At 38.7% G+C, this 15,533-nt stretch overlaps 1 non-coding gene across 1 annotated transcript; it reads right to left on the bottom strand.

Annotated features, from left to right (window-relative positions):
- Positions 1–3,275: 3,275 nt before the first annotated feature.
- LOC112739417 (small nucleolar RNA R71) lies at positions 3,276–3,383 on the bottom strand. The gene has a single exon (XR_003170354.1). It is a non-coding gene; the product is annotated as a small nucleolar RNA R71 (small nucleolar RNA).
- Between the last annotated feature and the right edge of the window lie 12,150 nt (positions 3,384–15,533).

The following is a 15,533-nucleotide window of genomic DNA, read 5'->3' as shown; positions in this document are numbered from 1 at the left end:
TATGAACGCGTGCCTGACAAACACTTCTGTTCTACATGAAAACAAGCTTGAATATGTATCTCTTAGCCTTCTGATCGTGAGATCAGAGTCTTCGTGGTATAGGCTAGAACTATTAGCGGCCATTCTTGAGGTCCGAAAAGTCTAAACCTTGTCTGTGGTATTCCGAGTAGGATCTGGGAAGGGATGGCTGTGACGAGCTTCAAACTCGCGAGTGCTGGGCGTAGTGACAGACGCAAAAGGGTTACTGAATCGTATTCTAGTATGATCGAGAACCGACAGATGAATAGCCGTGCGGTGACAGCGCATCTTGGACCATTTTCACTGAGAGGGTGGAAAGTAGCCATTGACAACGGTGATGCCCTACACAAAGCATGTCATAGAAAGGAGTATGAAGGATTGGATGAAAGAAATAGGAAAGCAGAGATTCAGAAGGAACGAAAGCATCTCTATACGCTTATCTGAAATTTTCACCAATGAATTACATAAGTACCTCTATCTTTATTTTATGTTTTATTTATCTTTTAATTATTAAAACTCTATAACCATTTGAATCCGCCTGACTGAGATTTACAAGGTGACCATAGCTTGCTTCAAGCCAACAATCTCTGTGGGATCGACCCTTACTCACGTAAGGTTTATTACTTGGACGACCCAGTGCACTTATTGGTTAGTTGTGCGAAGTTGTGACAAAGTGTGTGAATTACGTTCTGAGCACTAAGTTTTTGGCGCCGTTGCTAAGGATCACAATTTCGTGCACCAAGTTTTTGGCGCCTTTGCCGGGGATTGTTCGTGTTTGGACAACTGACGGTTCATCTTGTTGCTCAAATTAGGTAATTTTATTTTAATTTTAAGCTTTTTGTTTTTATTATTTTTATTTTCAAAAATTCTTCAAAAAATAAATAAATAAATAAATATTTTTCAAAAAAAAATTTAATTTATGTTCTTCAGAATTTTTAAGAAGGAATTCTAGAGTTTCATGAAATATGTTGAAGCCTAGCTGACTGTAAAGCCATGTCTAATTCTTTTGGACCGAGGCTTCCACTCATCAACACAGAAGCAAGTTGAATAAAGTATCAGCTGTTGTATGTCTGATTTATATCTGGTGAAGCTTGACTGGCCATTGGCCATGTCTAGTGTTTTGGACCAGAACTTTCACTGAAAGCTTGGCTGGCTAGTAAGCCATGTCTAATTCCTGGACCGGAGCTTTAGACTAACATTGCAAGATTCTTGGAATTCCTATTAAAAATTTTGAAATCCTTATTTTCCTTTCCAATTAATTTTCAAAAAATCCAAAAAAAAAATTACAAAATCATAAAATCAAAAAAATAATTTGATATTTCTTGTTTGAGTCTAGTGTCAAATTGTAAGTTTGGTGTCAATTGCATGCTTTTAATTTTTCTTTAAAATTTCAAAAACTCATGCATCTATTCTTCATGATCTTCAAGTTGTTCTTGGTAAGTCTTCTTGTTTGATCTTTAAAATTTCTTGTTTTGTGTCTTTTCTTGTTTTCCATATGCATTTTCAATTTATTAGTGTCTAAAGTTTGAAAATTTCTAAGTTTGGTGTCTTGCATGTTTTTCTTTTCTTAAAAATTTTCAAAAATAAGTCTTGATGTTCATCTTGATCTTCAAAGTGTTCTTGGTGTTCATCTTGACATTCAAAGTGTTCTTGCATGCATTGTGTGTTTTGATTCATAATTTTCATGTTTTAAGTCTTTTTGTTGTTTTTCTCTTTTATCATTAAAAATTCAAAAATCAAAAAAATATCTTTCCCTTTTTCTTCTCATAAAATTCGAATATTTGAGTTGACTTTTTTAAAAAATTTTAAAATCAAGTTGTTTCTTATGAGTCAAATCAAATTTTCAATTTAAAAAAAAATTCTATCTTTTTCAAATCTTTTTCAAAAATCAAATCTTTTTCATTTTTCTTTTATGATTTTCAAAAATTTCAAATTGATTTTCAAAAATCTTTTTCTTATTTCCATTTCATAATTTCAAAATCTTTACTAACAATTAATGTGATTGATTCAAAAATTTTTCAAGTTGTTACTTGCCTATTAAGAAAGGTTCAATCTTTAAATTTTAAAATCATATCTTTTTGTTTCTTGTTAGTCAAGTAATCAACTTTAATTTTCAAAATCAAATCTTTTTAAATTTCTTTTTCAAATCTTTTTCAAAAAAAGTTTCAATCACATCTTTTTCAAAATCAATTTCAAAATCTTTTCTAACTTCTTTTCTAACTTCCTATCTTTTCAAAATTTGATTTTCAAATCTTTTTCAATTAATCACTTAACTTTTTGTTTGATTTTAAAAAGTTTACTATTTCAATCATATCTTTTTCAAAACTACCTAACTAATTTTCTCTCTAATTTTCGAAAATCACCTTCCTCTTTTTCAAAATTCCTTTTTGATTAACTAATTGTTTTAAATTTTAATTTAATTTAATTTAATTTTTCCTTTTTTTTTAATTTTCGAATTCTAACCTTAATTTTAAATTAAAAACAAAAATATTTTTATTTTAATTTATTTAATTTTTGAAATTCTCTCCTCCTCATCTCTTTCTAAGTATTTTATTTATCTACTAACACTTCTCTTCCACCCAAGAATTCGAACCCACTCTTCACCTCTGTGTTTGGATTCTTATCTTTTCCTTCCTCTATTCTTCTCTTCTTATACTTACATAAGGAATCTCTATACTCCGACATAGAGGATTCCATATTTTCTTTTCTGTTTTTTTCTTCTTCATATGAGCAGGAACAAGGATAAGAACATTCTTGTTGAGGCTGATCCTGAACCTGAAAGGACTCTGAAGAGGAAGCTAAGGGAAGCTAAAGCACAACTCTCTAGAGAAAATCTGACAGAAATTTTTGAAAAAGAAGGAGACATGGCCGAAAATAATAACAATGCAAGGAAGATGCTTGGTGACTTTACCACACCAAATTCCAATTTACATGGAAGAAGCATCTCAATCCCTGCCATTGGAGCAAACAATTTTCAGCTAAAGCCTCAATTAGTTTCTCTGATGCAATAGAACTGCAAATTTCATGGACTTCCATCAGAAGATCCTTTTCAGTTCTTAACTGAATTCTTGCAGATCTGTGATACTGTTAAGACCAATGGGGTTGACTCCGAGGTCTACAGGCTTATGCTTTTCCCGTTTGCTGTAAGAGACAGAGCTAGAATATGGTTGGACTCTCAACCTAAAGATAGCCTGAACTCTTGGGATAAGCTGGTCACGGCTTTCTTAGCCAAGTTCTTTCCTCCTCAAAAGCTTAGCAAGCTTAGAGTGGATGTTCAAACCTTCAAATAGAAAGAAGGTGAATCCCTCTATGAAGCTTGGGAGAGATATAAGCAACTGACCAAAAAGTGTCCTTCTGACATGCTTTCAGAACGGACCATCCTGGATATATTCTATGATGGTCTGTCTGAATTATCAAAGATGTCATTGGATCATTCTGCAGGTGGATCCATTCACCTAAAAAAAATGCCTGCAGAAGCTCAAGAACTCATTGACATGGTTGCAAATAACTAGTTCATGTACACTTCTGAAAGGAATCCTGTGAGTAATTGGATGCCTCAGAGGAAGGGAGTTCTTGAAATTGATACTCTGAATGCCATATTGGCTCAGAATAAAATATTGACTCAGCATGTCAATATGATTTCTCAGAGTCTGAATGGATTGCAAGCTGCATCCAACAGTACTTAATAGGCATCTTCTAAAGAAGAAGCTTATGATCCTGAGAACCCTGCAATAGCAGAGGTGAATTACATGGGGAAACCCTTTAGGAATACCTATAATCCCTCATAGAGAAATCATCCAAATTTCTCATGGAAGGCTCAACAAAAGCCTCAACAAGGCTTTAATAAAAGTGGAAGAAACAGGTTTAGCAATAGCAAGCCTTTCCCATTATCCACTCAGCAACAGACAGAGAATTCTGAGCAGAATCCATCTAGCTTAGCAAATATAGTCTCTGATCTATCTAAGGCCACTTTAAGTTTCATGAATGAAACAAGGTCCTCCATTAGAAATTTGGAGGCACAAGTGGGCCAGCTGAGTAAAAGAGTTACTGAAACTCCTCCTAGTACTCTCCCAAGCAATACAGAAGAGAATCCAAAAAGAAAGTGCAAGGCCATTACCTTACTTTGTGTGGCCGAACACAAAGAGGAGGAGGAGGACGTGAATCCTAGTGAGGAAGACCTCCTAGGACGTTCAGTGACCAATAAGAAGTTTCCCTTTGAGGAACCAAAGGAATCTGTGGCTCATCTAGAGACCATAGAGATTCTATTGAACCTCCTTTTACCATTCATGAGCTCTGATAACTATTCATCTTCTGAAGAAGATGAAGACATTGCTGAAGAGCAAGTTGCTCAATATTTAGGAGCAATCATGAAGCTGAATGCCAAATTATTTGGTAATGAGACTTGGGAGGATGAACCTCCATTGCTCATCAAGGAACTAAATGCCTTGGTTCAGCAAACTCTAACTCAAAAGAAACAGGATCCTGGTAAATTCCTAATTCCCTGTAACATAGGCACCATGACCTTTGAGAAGGCTCTGTGTGACCTGGGGTCAGGAATAAATTTAATGCCACTCTCTGTAATGGAGAAACTTGGGATCTTTGAGGTGCAAGCTGCCGGATCTCTTTAGAGATGGTAGACAACTCAAGAAAACAGGCTTATGGACAAGTAGAGGACGTGTTAGTAAAGGTTGGAGGCCTTTACATCCCTGCTGATTTCATAATCCTAGACACTGGGAAGGATGAGGATGAATCTATCATCCTTGGAAGACCCTTCCTAGCCACAGCAAGAGCTGTGATTGATGTGGACAGAGGAGAGTTGTTCCTCCAACTGAATGAGGACAGCCTTGTGTTTAAAACTCAAGGATCTCCTTCTGTAACCATGGAGAGTAAGCATGAAAAGCTTCTCTCACTGCAGAGTCAACCAAAGCCCCCACAGTCAAACTCTAAGTTTGGTGTTGGGAGGCCACAACCAAACTCTAAGTTTGGTGTTGAACCCTGATAAACACATATTTTATGATATATAATGTGCTCAATTCAAGAGCTTTATTCAATCCTTCACCCACTTATTCATATAAATTGCATGGTTTTACTTTCCCTTCTTTATTATGTGATATATGTGAAATACATGTTTCCTATGCTTTAAAAATAATTATTTTAATTACCCTTTATTACCATTTGATGCCGTGATTTGTGTGTTAAGTAGTTTCAGATCTCCTAAGGCAGGAATGACTTAAAGGATGGAAAGGAAATATACAAAAATGGAAGAAAAGCACAAAATGGAGTTTTTATGGAAACTGGCAGCGACGCGAACGCATGGACGACGCGGCCGCATGACCAGTGCGAAAAGGCAGCGACGCGAATGCGTGACTGACGCGAACGCACGCCTTAAGCAGACACAGATGATGCGGACGCGTGATCGAAGGGAACGCGTGATAAGGAAAACTCCAGATGATGCGACCGCATGACCCACACGGACGCGTGACAGAGGCCACGCACCAGAAATTACAGAAAATGCTCCCAGCGATTTCTGAAGCCCTTTTTGGCCCAAATCCAAGTCTAGAAGGCACAGATTAGAGGTTATGAAGTGGGGGAATGCATCCATTCAGGGGGAGATCTCCAATAATTCACTTTTGATAGTTTAGATGTCGTTTTTAGAGGGAGAGGTTCTCTCCTCTCTCTTAGGTTTTAGGATTAGGATTTCTATTTATTATTTCAAGTTAATACCCCAGCTCTTTATCAGGTTCAATGTTCCCTTTCTTTTTAATTACTTTGATAATTTAATTTATGAATTCTTCCATGTTACACATGATTCTCTTGATTAATGTTATTTGAGGTATTTCATTTTATGATTGCTTTCTTTTATTCATGTTACTATTGCTTCCAATCTGAAGACATTTTTATTCAAGTAAGTTTATTTTTCCCCTTTTGGCTTGGGTTGATTAATTGGTAACTCTTGAGTTATCAAACTCAAACGTGATTGATAATTGTTGTCTTTGCTAATTGAATTGAACCTCAATAACTCCAGTCTGTTCTTAGGAATTAACTAGGGCCCGAGGATCTAGCTAATTAGTCACTTGACTTTCCTTTGCTTTAGTAAAGGTTAACTAAGTGGGATTAAAACTCAATTCTCATTACCATTGATAAGGATAACTAGGATATGACTTCCAAATCCTCATACCTTGCCAAAAGTTTATTTTACAGTTATTTATTTATTTAATTTGTCATTTAAATTACTTGTTCCTTATCTTCAAACCCCAATTTACAAAACTCAAAACCAATAATAAGAACATACCTCCCTGCAGTTCCTTGAGAAGACGACCCGAGGTTAAATACTTCGGTTATCAATTTTTAAGGGGTTTGTTACTTGTGACAACCAAAATGTTTGTAAGAAAGGTTGATTGCTCGGTTTAGAAACTATATTTGCAACGAGGATTTATTCTGAATTCTAAACCGTCAATCTTCTGCTCTTTCAAAATGGCACTGTTGCCGGGAAACTGCAATCGTGTGCCTTATTATTGGTTATTGTAAATACTTTTCTTTTACTTTTTTATTTATTTTTGTTTTTCTTTTTTATATTTTTAGCTACTATGAACTCTCACCCCTCTCGCTTTGAGTTTGGTTCTAATATTGTTGAAGGGAACGGAAGTTATAGCAGGAATATGCATCAAGGTCTAAATAATCAAAGATGGATGGAGCCAAGAGGATTTGATCAACCCTTTAGGCAGCAACACCCTCCAAGATATCATGGACGAGGACCACCTTACAATGCATACCAAGCTAATAGATATGGTGGACAACCTTGTAACTACCGACAAGCCCCACCCTGTGCTTATAAACCATCCTCTCAACGTAGATTTGAACCACCACACTCACAAGTTCCTTTTCACCATTCAGCACCATATGACCCTTATCCACCACAATTCTAATCCAATTACTCCCAAAAATCACCACATTCTTACTTTGAGCCCTCTCCCCAACCAATGAGACCTCACACCCACCCCAACCTCCAGTAAATGACAAACTTTGTGTTCTTCTTCAAGGGCAAGCAAAGATAGAAAAGGGCATACTAGAACTCACTACTACCGTAACTGAGGTAGTAAATTTAATAGCTTTCCGACATCTGAGAACCCGAAGTACTCCCATGGCCACATGTGGAGAATCAAAAGAAGAGCGTAGCATGAAGGAAACACTAGAACCTTCGGTGGACAATGAGAAACATGGCTTTGTATTGGAACAAGTGGAGGAAGCCAAAATAGTTGCAGAGGAAGAAGTGGTTGAACATTTAAGAGATGCTGAACCTCCATGGGAATCAAGAACCGTAAAGGATTCCACTGAGAAGTCCGAATTCAATGCAAAAGAGGATAGTGCACGGCCTCCACAGCATATGCCCTGTGAAAAATTGGACGGAACAGACCAAGAAGTTGATTCCATGGGCAATAATGATCACGAGTCAAGCTCTCCTAGTAACAAACTCACATTCGCAACTGAATTCCTTGAGCCTGAAGAACCTTATCCAAATGAATACGAAGATGACGTCGAGGTAGATTTCTCTCAACCTCCAACGTATGACTTAAGTGATGAGGAAGACATAGAAGACTTTAATCAGGACGCAGTTGCAGCTAAAGAATTTTACAAAGAAGTGGAGGAATTCACAGAAGATCACAAGGGAGTAGAACTTACAGAACCACTGGAAACACCTGTCCCAAGGCCATTACCACCTAATACAAGCTTCAAGTGGGTACAATCCTTAACCTTTAACTTTATTTTTCCACTTGAGTATGGTTTGCTTGAAACAGATGGCCAGCTTAGAGCTCTCTGCGGCTTTAAGAGTAAGAGGGAAATGGCTCGTACTCAGAGCTAGTGCACAAGGTTCAATAAGGTTCCACACTTCAACTCGAAGTGCACAGATTGGTATCATGTTCAACCGAATGGATCTCGGAAAACGTTTGGTCATCTTGGTGAGAATCTAATTTCTAAACCGCCCGGATGGAAAAATATAGATCAAGACAAAGGCGAATTTAACAGCAAGGTTTGGGATCCTGGAATCTATTCTGACATTTGTCACGCCGGGAACCTGAGAATCTGTTTGAAGCTGCTCAGAAGCTTTACACGCCTAGTTTGAGACCCCGGAGGCTGTTGGCATTCCAAACATTGGTGGAGATTTCTAGATGAATTTAAGCACAAGCCACCATAACAGGAAGCTCATCCAATGTCCAACTTAAGGACTTTAACTAAAAGTGCTAGGTGGGACACAACCTACCATGGTATGATCGTTCCTGTTTCCATTCTATTTCATTTTGTTTATTTTTATATTGTTTTATTTTCATTGAACCTGGATAGTATTCGTAAGCATTTGCATTGGCATTACATACTGCATAACTGCATAACTGCATAAAAAAAAGAGATAAAGGCGTGTGACGCGATCGCATCGCTAAAGCGTTCGCGTCATTTGCGAAAAACACCCCCCACACGTCCGTGTCATTCACACGGCCGCGTGATCTGGAAATCGGCGTAAAGATCCAACACCCAAAAAGTTGGGCTGGAATCGTGCGGCTGTTGTTCGTTTAGCACAAAACGACCCACGCGGTCGCGTCCCTGACGCGAACGCGTCACTTACACAACACCCATCCCACGCGAAAGCGTGAGCGACGCGTTCGCGTCGCGCGGATATCATGGCACCTCAGTGGAGACAGAGAGTTGCACTGAAACGACGCTGGAATTGTGTGTTTAGCACAATTTCCAGCGACGCGGTCGCATGCCTCACGCGACCGCGTCATTCATCCCTTTACCCATTCCATGCGATCGTATCACTCACGCGATCGCGTCAACCACCAGTCCGCCCCAGCCACGCGTCCGCGTGGATTCAAATTCATTAACCCTCAGTGACGCGAAACCCTACCCTATCGCGCCCCCAACCCCTTTCTTCTTCCTCTCTTCTCTGCAACCCTCCCTCCTCCACCACCCAACCACCAACACTTCCAGCCACCACTACCGACCACCGCACCGCCCCACCACCACACCCCATCGCCGAAAACCGCCCCTCCTTCTTCCTTTTCCCCTTCTTCTTCTTCTTCCACCCCCTTCTCTCCCTTCCACCACCACCGCCAACCACCACGCCCCCATCACAGCCGCGCCTCCCACCACCACCACCACCCCCTCCCATCCTTCCCCCTTAACCCTTACCCCTACCCGATACCCCTACCACCGGACAGCCGCCCACCGCCGTGCCATCCGCCTCCAACCTCCACGTCAGCCACCATCACCACCACCCCCAGCCATCTCTCTACCCTACTTTCGTTCATACGCCTACCAGGTTCTGCCAAGAGCCACCCTTCTTTCTTTCAAAATTTTTTGCATATTTTTCAATTTATGTTTCAATTTAGGATAGTTAGAGATGTATGTCGTAGTGGATTCTAGGTGGTTAGGTAGACTAGGATGTGGTTAGTAGATTTAGGCCTGCTAATTGCGCTGTTCGTGCTTCTTGTTTTATCAATTTCACAATTCTGATGTTGCTGTTCATATGCTGTTCTCTCATGTTTTATGCTACTTTTTACACTGCTTTTTCATGTTCATATTCCGTATATGTAATTGCAGCTGTATTTTAATTCATATGAACTGTTTTGCTTGCTGTTTATTACCCGGGAACATCCAATTTTAGCCGGAATGCTGCCCAAATTTCTGTAAACTGTTTTGATTTTCATTCATGTTTTAGTTTTAGCAATTTGAATTCTACTTTACTCAGCTTTTACCGAACCAATTCATGAATGCACGGGCAAGCTCTCTTATTCTTTTCAATTTTTTGGTTAATAAATTGCATTTTTGATGATTCGCTTCCAATTTTTGCTATTTCCATATCTCTATGAATCATCATCAACCTGATTTCCTTGTTTGAATATGAGTTGACTGTAGCTTATAATTGTGAATTCTTGTTACTTAGAAACCTATCATCATGCCACTTACTCTGACTTTCTTTTTACTAACTCACTGCTTTCAACTCTCTAACCTCTTTTTCAATCCTAACCAACCTAACTTTCAAACCATCTCTTCTTGGTTTTTCACTATTTTTTTAACCTTTCTAACTCAAGGCATGATTATTTTCCCTAATCAACATGAATTCTACTTATATTATATTTTGGATTGAAATTTATCATCCCAGCTTTTTAACTCCGAAACAATCCAAAATGCATAATGATTCAACTCATTTCATTATTTTACTGCTCCTTTGCCACTATGTGCTTATCTTGTAAATTGCCTACTTGTTTTCCTGCTTTTATTATATCCTAGATTTCTGTTTTTCAGGATGTCTGACACTCAAAGAAAAGGAAAAGAAAAGGCAACAATTGGCAAACGAAAAAGAGGTGAATCCTCTATGTCTCTCCTGGAGCTTATGCATGATGACTCCTGGCGGGAGAAACACTTTACCCCGCAGGAGAAGGCTGACCAGCTCATCCCTGCCACTGATCCAAGTTTGCAAACCGATACTGTGAGCTGAAGTATCCGGTGTTTGCCACCTCCAGAAATCTGTACCTGGAGAGGACTTTGAAAATTCCAGAAGAACTACAGCAGTACACCTCCGATCAAATCAAACAAAGAGGCTGGTTCTTCTTGGAGAGAAATTTGACTGAGGTCAATGCTTCCTGGGTAACAAAGTTTTACTGCAATTATTTCAAGACTTCCCTGGATGCAGTGCACCTCAGAGGGAAGCAGATACTGGTCACTGAAGAGGCCATTGAGGATATTCTGCGCCTTCAGCCTAAGTCAGATCAGCCTGACGGTTACCAAAAGGCTGAAGAGGATATGAGGTTTCTGAGATTTGACTGGGACGCTGTCAAGGAGAGGATAGCCCTTGACCCTACTGTCCCATGGGTCATGGGAAAGAACACCACCACGCCTAAAGGAATCAAGCGGATATACTTGAATGATGAGGCTCGGCTCTGGCACCTGATCCTGAGTAACTTTATTATGCCGAGCACTCATGAGACGGAGTTGCCTGCTACTATGATTACCCTCTTCTGGTGTGTGATGGAGGGTAAGGATCTGTTCCTGCCATGATTCATCTGGCACTATATGGCCAGGGTCTATGTCAGAGGCACCCTCCCTTTCCCCTACCTGGTTACACAGCTAGGCCGTTGAGCTGACGTGCCATGGGAGGATGCTGATAAGAAGCCACCTGCTGCAGACTGCAAAAAGCTCATTCCTCACAGCAGGAACTTTCTGGCTTTAGGCTACAGACCTCCATTCCTTCCTGCTTCTGATGAGACTGCCACACCTTCAGCTGCCCCCTTTTCTTTCATTGCTGCACCTGCCCCACCCATTGCACCTCCAGCTGCTCCTAAGCCTATTTACCATTTGGTGTATCGACTCTTCGCCCGCTTGGATCGTATGGAGCGTCGCAGCAAGCGACACTATGAGCACGTCAAGTTGATGATCCGTTCCGGCAGCGACATCCCCTCCGAGCCTGACACCCCTTCTGATACATCTAAGGTGGAGGAGGATGCTCACGAGGAGACCCCCACCCAGGCTACATAGGCAGGACCGGAGCAGGCTGCACCACAGCAGGAGCAGCCACAGCAGATTCAGGCCGCCGATACAGAGATTCCTATCCAGTCAGAGCCTCATCTCCAGCAGACAGATCCTCCTACGCTCATCCAGTCTGCAGGCCCTCAGGCCTCCACAGAGACTCCAGCAGCCCATCCTTCCAGTGATGACACTCCTTCACACCCGGCTTGAGTGAGCATCGAGGACGATGCTTTATTTTAAGTGTGGGGAGATCGCCATCTCTGGAGTATTTTTTGGTGAACCACTATAGACTCTTTTATCTTATTTTGGTTATTTTTCTGTATTTTTATCCTTATTTTTATTTTTCAGTACTTATACATTGTCCTTTTTATGTATTTTTATGTTATTTCTGCATTTTGCACCTTAGTTCATATTTTTTCCAGTTAGTTTAGTTGTAATTCTACTCTTATTAGTTATAGAAAATGTGGATTAATTAGTATAGTTTACCCTTTTAGCATATGATAGTTTGGTTTAAATTAAAAATAAAAAGGAAGTAAACTAAAAACTTTAATAGATAAAAACAATCCACACCTTGTATATAGAACATAACATGTTAGTTAGTTAACAACATTTCATCAAGGAGAAACACTAAAACTTTAAAGCCACCCAATAAATTTTACATTGAGAATAATGGGAACTCTTAATTTCTACTTGCATGACATGTATAGCTGATATATGCTGTTTGAGCCATAGAACACACAGCCTATGAGTTTTGAGCTTAATTGTATGGTTACATTCAAACCATAACTTTTAATCTATATGTCCAATTATAGAGTATAGATACATACTAAGAAATGATTGAGGCCATTACTTGTTTAGCTCACTTATCCCAAATTATCCTACCTTTTACATCACCCTTGTTAGCCCCCTTGAGCTTTTAATCCCCTCTTGTTCCATAAACCACATTACTAGCCTTAAGCAGAAAAATAAAGTAAAAAAAAAAATCCCAAGTTGAATCCTTGGTTAGCTTAAGATAGAAATTGTGTATTGTCTAAGTGTAGGGAACTCTATGGGAACTTGGATGATAGAAATAAGTAGGAAAGTTAAAAAGAATAAAGATATCTCAAAATAAAAATTTTTGGAAAAGCATGCTCATGCGAAATCAAAACAATTGAATTACCATGTGTATTTAAAAAAAAAAGAGTTTTAATTTCAATTAAGGGGATACAAAAACTCCCTAATTGCAAAATAAAAAGAATAAATGCACATGGGATAAAATTTAAGTTAATGAGCTTGCAGTACAAAGTGAGAAAAATCTGGGCAAATAGGTTGAGAAACTTTGAATTACAAAATATGTATGTTAAGGTGAGATCTTAGACTAGTCAAGGATTCACTTATTAGCTCACTTAGCCTTATACATATACCCTTACCTTTACCTTGGCCCCATTACAACCTTGAAAAAGACCTCATGATTTTTGTATGTCTGTATTCTATAATTGTTGATTGGTTAGATGAAGAACAAAGCTATAGAAAGCAAGAATAAAAAGAAGAATAGAGAGATTAACCCAATAAACACTGAGTGACTAGAGAGTAAACACAAAATCCAGTGAGGGTTCAATAGCTCATCACCATATATCTCTGCTTAAATTGTTAATTGTCTTGCAAGTTTGAAAAAAATATTTTTACCCATCTCAATTGTAAAAGTGCCTTAACATTATCTGAGGTTGGCTATGCATATATGATTCCTTGAGAATGTGAATTAATTTAACTACATGTAAGTTCTATATACAAGTGAATAAAAATTAGAATTGCATGACTCATTTAGGTAGTTGAATTTAGGATAGATTGCATTGCATGAGATTCCACCACTTTAACCTTACCTTACTCTTTATCTTGGATTTAGCATGAGGACATGCTATTGTTTAAGTGTGGGAAGGTTGATAAACCCATATTTTATGATATATAATGTGCTCAATTCAAGAAATTTATTCAATCCTTCACCCACTTATTCATATAAATTGCATGGTTTTACTTTCCCTTCCTTAGTATGTGATATATGTGAAATACATGTTTCCTATGCTTTAAAAATAATTATTTTAATTACCCTTTATTACCATTCGATGCCGTGATTTGTGTGTTAAGTAGTTTCAGATCTCCTAAGGCAGGAATGACTTAAAGGATGGAAAGAAAACATACAAAAATGGAAGAAAAGCACAAAATGGAGTTTTTAAGGAAACTGGAAGTGACGCGAATGCATGGACGACGCGGCCGCATGACCAGTGCGAAAAGGCAGCGACGCGAACGCGTGACTACGCACGCCTTAAGCAGACACAGATGACGCAGACGCGTGACCGAAGCGAACGCGTGATAAGGAAAACTCCAGATGACGCGACCGCGTGACCCTCACGGACGCGTGACAGAGGCCATGCACCAGAAATTACAGAAAACGCTCCCAGCAATTTCTGAAGCCCTTTTTGGCCCAAATCCAAGTCCAGAAAGCACAGATTAGAGGTTATGAAGTGGGGGAATGCATCCATTCAGGGGGAGATCTCCAATAATTCACTTTTGATAGTTTAGATGTAGTTTTTAGAGGGAGAGGTTCTCTCCTCTCTCTTAGGTTTTAGGATTAGGATTTCTATTTATTATTTCAAGTTAATACCCCAGCTCTTTATCAGGTTCAATGTTCCCTTTCTTTTTAATTACTTTGATAATTTAATTTATGAATTCTTCCATGTTACACATGATTCTCTTGATTAATGTTATTTGAGGTATTTCAGTTTATGATTCCTTTCTTTTATTCATGTTACTGTTGCTTCCAATCTGAAGACATTTTTATTCAAGTAAGTTTATTTTTCCCCTTTTGGCTTGGGTTGATTAATTGGTAACTCTTGAGTTATCAAACTCAAACGTGATTGATAATTGTTGTCTTTGCTAATTGAATTGAACCTCAATAACTCTAGTCCTTTCTTAGGAATTAACTAGGGCCCGAAGACCTAGCTAATTAGTCACTTGACTTTTCTTTGCTTTAGTAAAGGTTAACTAAGTGGGATTAAAACTCAATTCTCATCACCATTGATAAGGATAACTAGGATAGGACTTCCAAATCCTCATACCTTGCCAAAAGTTTATTTTACAGTTATTTATTTATTTTATTTGTCATTTAAATTACTTGTTCCTTATCTTTAAAACCCCAATTTATAAAACTCATAACCAATAATAAGAACATACCTCCCTGCAGTTCCTTGAGAAAACGACCCGAGGTTAAATACTTCGATTATCAATTTTTAAGGGGTTTGTTACTTGTGACAACCAAAACGTTTGTAACAAAGGTTAATTGCTCGGTTTAGAAACTATACTTGCAACGAGGATTTATTCTGAATTCTAAACCGTCAATCTTCTGCTCTTTCAAACCCCCACATTCAAACTCTAAGTTTGGTGTTGGGAGGTTCCAACAATACTCTGAATATCTGTGAGGCTCCATGAGAGCCCACTGTCAAGCTATTGACATTAAAGAAGCGCTTGTTGGGAGGCAACCCAATGTTATTTAATTATATCTATTTTATTTTATTATTATTTTATGTTTTTTTTAGGTTGATGATCATGTGGAGTCACAAAAACTACTGAAAAATCAAAAACAGAATGAAAAACAGCTTTAAAAATAGCTCACCCTGGAGGAGGAACTTACTCGCGTTTAAACGCTAGTAAGAAGCATCAAACTGGTGTTTAACGCCAGAAAGAAGCATCAAGCTAGCGTTAAACGCCAGAAACAGGCACCAGACTGGTGTTTAACACCAGAACAAAGCATGGAAGTGGCGTTAAACGCCAGAAATAGGCTACATTTGGGCGTTTAACGCCAAAAACAAGCAGCAAGCTGGCGTTTAACGCCAGACATGCATGCTAAGAGCATTCTACACGCCTAATTGGAGCAGGGATGTTAAGTCCTTGACCCCACAGGATCTGTGGACCCCACAGGATCCCCACATTTTCTTCTCTCCTCTTCACACTTTTTCATAACT

Source organism: Arachis hypogaea, chromosome 13 (assembly GCF_003086295.3).
Source record: "Arachis hypogaea cultivar Tifrunner chromosome 13, arahy.Tifrunner.gnm2.J5K5, whole genome shotgun sequence".
NCBI lineage: Eukaryota > Viridiplantae > Streptophyta > Magnoliopsida > Fabales > Fabaceae > Arachis > Arachis hypogaea.
Note: the sequence above shows the minus strand (reverse complement) of the source record. Positions and strands in the feature narration are given on the sequence as shown.